At 34.0% G+C, this 5221-nt stretch overlaps 1 non-coding gene across 1 annotated transcript; it reads left to right on the top strand.

Moving 5' to 3' along the window:
- Window positions 1–489: 489 nt before the first annotated feature.
- LOC131071224 (U5 spliceosomal RNA) lies at window positions 490–605 on the top strand. Its single transcript, XR_009112488.2, has one exon. It is a non-coding gene; the product is annotated as a U5 spliceosomal RNA (small nuclear RNA).
- The last annotated feature ends 4616 nt before the right edge of the window (window positions 606–5221 follow it).

The following is a 5221-nucleotide window of genomic DNA, read 5'->3' as shown; positions in this document are numbered from 1 at the left end:
CCCATCTATAGATCAAATTAAATCGAAATTCACTTATAACATGAATAATCAAATGTTGAACTCAAATATTATTGCCTTCATTATCAAATCCACAAAACCTCCATATATAAAAAAAACATATCATTATGTTTTAATATTCTCCCCCAAAACTATTACTATATCATTTTTCATCACTTGCAACTTACTCTTAAGGTGATTATGTTGTAACGCAAATCGTTAAAGAGAAAAGACATACCATTTATTGTTTTTCTTTGACATCGAATTCTTTTCGGTGAGCGTGGATCGAACACGCGACCTTCAGAACTTTAATCTGACATTTCTGAGGAGTGAGAAGGGAGAGAGCACGCTTCGTTGTACGTTATTCCGCTTGTTCAGAAATGCCATTTGCAGTTTCTGAGTTATTTATTAGTCCCACATTCGTTAGGTTAAGTAGAACCAGGTAAATGGAGATCAATATAACATACCCCATGTAGTTCATTATTTTCACGGAGCCGCGTGGTTAAGACAGAGCGAACTATTCTTTCGCCTTTTACTAAAGAATACCGTGTCTTGGCCACCTAAAGCGGCATACGCCTATTTTTGGAGGCTTCTTCTGCTTAGAGGAGGCCCACAATACCAAAACAAAAGACCTATAAATTGTACAATGCAACAACGAGCTAATACCAACAAAGGGTATTAATGTAAGTACAATTAATACATGTCTTATAGGATGTAAAAAAAACACAGGCTGTAAAGTCTCAGCTCCAATGAGTGTAGGAATGTGGAGTAATGAGTGATAGGGTAAACATGTTTGTATGTATATATTTTTATCTTATACAAATACATAGGTTGTAAAGTCTCAACTCAATAAAAATGCATTCTCAACTCAATGTGTATAGGCTGTAAAGTTTGTGTGTATATATGTTTATCCTATAAAAATATATAGGTTGTAAAGTCTCAACTCAATGTGTGTAGGAATGTGGAGTAATGAGTGATAGGGTAACTGTGTCTGTGTTTGTGTATATGTATGTACAATATGTGTACGTACATCTATGTTTGTGTGTATATATATGTATATGTATGTACATATGTATATGTGTACACACATCTATATTGATGTGTGTGTGCAAGTGATTCTTAAAAGACAATGCTTACTCTTTTTTTTTTTTTTAAGTTTTCATTTTAAAGAAGAAAAAATATCATGTAAGATTTTTTTTGCCCACATTTGTTATCTATGTATGTAATCCTACACACACGTGTATGTGTATGCATGGATGTATGCATGTATGACTCCTAAAAGACAATGCTTACTTTTTTTTTTTAAGTTTTAATTTTAAAAAAAAAAATGATAAAAAATATCATAAATATTGTGTAGGATATTTTTTTGCCCTTCATTTCGTGAGGTGTGATTGTGAAATTCAACATTTTATTATAATTTTTAATTATATATTATATTAATAATATTTTTTGTAGGGTAAGATTGAGAAATATATTGTGATTTGGTTACAATGTGTAGATGCTCACATTACTCTCTATACCAACACCTTTTACTTGCTTGTAGTCAAGATGACTATCACACTAGAGGATATGTGGGAGATATCAAGACTACTAGTACGGGATAGATAATCTATGACAAATTAAATACCACCCATAATAGGATAGAGTTACATATCAATATTGTACTAGACAACCAACATATGATCTACATAGTTTATTCATAGTGTAGATGTATGCTGATGATCTACACAAGTTTACAAATACATAAATAATGAGTATCTGGGCTAGACCACTTGTTTAGTATTAGGCCAATGATCACATTAGATACATATCATGTCTTTTTTTGAAAACTAGGTAAAAGACTATTTACCTAGGGTAAGGTTAGAGTTTGGGAATTGGAGTTGCTATTTGACCCATTCCTAAGAATTGTCAAAGGTTGAGGATTGGGGCTATTGCTTGACACATGCCTAAGAGTCATAAGAGATCAAGGACCAGAGTTGATACTTGATGTGTGGCAAAGTGTTGTCAAAGATTGAGGATTGGGGTTACTACTTGACACATACCATAGAGTCATTAAAAATTGAGGTTTGAGGACATTACCTAACTTGTGCCATAGTAAAAGGATAGAACGAACTCAATGACACAATATGGATCAAGGGTAAAAGCTACCATCTAAGTTGTTCCAAATTGAAAGGAAGGAGAAACTCTAAACCTTTGACAAAAAAAATATGTAAGGCCTATAAGGTTGACCTGCAATGTAGTGTGTATAATTTAAATTTGATCCTTGGTACCATTTTAGGTCTAGGTCAACTAGTTTGATCTTGTAAGGATCCATGTTATGAACTATTGTATCTTCTAGGAACTTTGTGTTCAAGTGATCTTCTATGGTTGAAAAGCATTAGGAGACTATAATCTATAGATGAAAACCCATTGATTACAGGAAGCGAAGGACAAAACCCATTTGGTTTTTGAGGGAATTCTCATTAGGGAGTGCATTAGACCTCAACAAGTTACAAGGAAGTTCAATTGTTCTTTTGAGCATTATTTGTTGTAGAATTGCATTTGATGTTATTGTTTTAATAATGGCTTTCATAATAGTCTCATCTATTGTAGAAATCAAATCTTAATCAATATAAGTGTGATTGAATTATTTTTCTTAGATATGATTTGGTTAAGGTTTTTGTTTATATTTGTAGAAACCTAAAAAATGTCCTCACTTAATTAAATAAATTTTTAATTATTTATCTATTTATTTTACCATTATTTCTTCTATTAATTAAATAAATATTCTTATTTATTTAATTAATTCATTAGCTTTTTCCACCATTTTTATGAATAAGGGGTAAAAATTTATTAATCGAATAATATCATTAGTACAATAAAGCATAAACCTCCAACCAACAAGGAACCCACATCCATCTCGAGAACCACCTCTAGAAAAGCACCAAACAAAACACTCAATAGTCATTGATTATCCTCAAGAATTAACCTCTCTAGCCTTTGAAAGCAATCCAAAGGGAGGTGCTTCCATCCAACAACATACCAATCTCCCATGTATTCTAAGGCCTATTTGGCAAGACAATCTACAACACTATTCCATTCTCGTGGAATATGAACACAAGAAACAAAATCCAAAGACCCTCTCAACCAAAGAATTTATCTAGCCATAGAGGCCAATTGCCAATTCACCTCGCCAAAATATTTCTTATTTAGCATATTAACTAGAATATGAGAATCTATCTCACAAATAAATTTTCTCTAACCCAACTCACAACACCTCTCGAAAGCAATGAGCAATACTAGAGCCTCCATAAGATTGTTAGTTTGGTGCCCCATATAAACTGAGAAGAAGAAAAGAACCATACCTGAACTATCTCTCCTAATACCTCCTACTCCTACATGCCCGAGATTACCCATAGAAGAACCATCAATATTAATCTTAACTAATCCAAGGGAGGGTGGTTTCCACTTTCCATCTTGCCGATTTTTTCTTCCATAGCCCCGCTTCCTCCTTATAGAGTTTACCATCAAACTATTTGCAGCTAAATCCAAACCTTTCATCACCTCCACCTCTCGAGGATCTAGAGGGTCCTCCATTTCACATTTAGCTTGAATAGTCTCCTGAATCATTCCTAAAATTTTCTGCCAAATCTGATGCACCACCATCTTACTTCCTTGAAAGATTCTATGATTCCTTTCCAACCCAATTTGCTAGATGCAAGCCAAGCCAATGCCCCAAGCCATTGGCAAGCAGCCTTCCAAGGCCCCTCCAAAAACTCCTCCAAAGAGGAAGCATGAACCCAAGCCTACTTCCAAGTACTCCACCACAAATGCCAAAGATAATTTGAGTAACCACACACTAATACATTTGGCCTAAAATTCTGACAGAGAAGGTATATTGTGACCAAATTTGATTTGTTTTGAAAAAATGCACGAATTCGTCGGAATTCTGACGATAATTCCACATTTGGTTTCGACGGAGAAGGAATCGACAATGAAATTTGTGGTTTTTTTAAAAAAGTGCCCGCATTTGTCGAAATTTCGACGACTGCAGGCATTACTTAAAAATAAAATAAAAGAGGGCAAGTCATTTGATAAATCATTAATCCCACCTAGACTTCGTCCCGTTGACCTTTGACATCCACAAAGACATTGGGCATTACAAGGAGGGAAACATAACGTTCTAGATTGAGGTCACCCATGATAGGTAGATAGGGCCTCCATAGCTGGGGGTGGGGGGTGCCACCAAGATCTGGTTGAAGAAAAAAGGTAGGGTTGTGGAGCACAGACCAACTTAAAGATGCGAATGTCAGCTTGTCTCTTTCTATGCAAGTGCAATGACTAGTATATTTGTAGCTTTGCAACCTCTGAGGTAATCAACCAATTCATTCATAGGTCTCATTTGATTATCCGCCAAATTATATAAGATGTTTCAATTTCTTTAATTTGTTGTCTATGTTGTATTCAATTTAAATTGTGTGCTAGGTTTTCTTTTAAGTTTCTTGTGGATGCAGAAGTTCAATAGTTTAATGCTTACTTTCTTGAAGCCCTCAAAATATTAAGAGCCTTACATTTGAATGGTTGAAGTTTTGAAAGAAAAGCTTTTCAAAAAAAATTCACAAAATAAAGCTAGAGAGAATGGAAAAGAAAGAAAGGAATCAGAGATATGGTGTATAGATGTATATAACTTCACTTGAGGAAGTAGTTGATTTACTAATTTGAATTAAATATTTACCAAATGCAAATATCATACTGATTAAGTTTTGGGAAGGCTAGTTTTAGCTGATTGTCAATTGAAAAGTTCATTATTTATGGTTATTTGAAACAAGTTAATACTCTTCATACTCTGCAACTTTTATTATTTATTTGATTAATAGTCATTGATTGGACATTCTCCCATAACTTGTGACTTATATTCTTCTATGTACTTTTATATCATCATCTTCATTTAGTGGGTTGTCTTTCATTGTGCCTTTCCTCTTTTAGTTTGCACTCCCTCAGACTTCTCTCTCATTTCATTACCCTCTCTCAATTTTTTTTTTAAGGTTTGTGTTGTGTCCAAATGAGAGCATGATATTGGTATCAAAGATTGGTTTCGTACACTAGAAAATTTGGGTTGAATTTAACATGCACTTAATTAAACTTAATTTGGGATTATATGATGCCACACACAATGAGGATGGATCATCCATCCCCTAGTGCTTTAAGAGGAGCACATTCACATGAGGGACAAGAAGAGTCATAT

Source organism: Cryptomeria japonica, chromosome 7 (assembly GCF_030272615.1).
Source record: "Cryptomeria japonica chromosome 7, Sugi_1.0, whole genome shotgun sequence".
In the NCBI taxonomy this organism is placed as follows: domain Eukaryota; kingdom Viridiplantae; phylum Streptophyta; class Pinopsida; order Cupressales; family Cupressaceae; genus Cryptomeria; species Cryptomeria japonica.
This window is presented reverse-complemented; position numbering and strand designations above follow the sequence as displayed.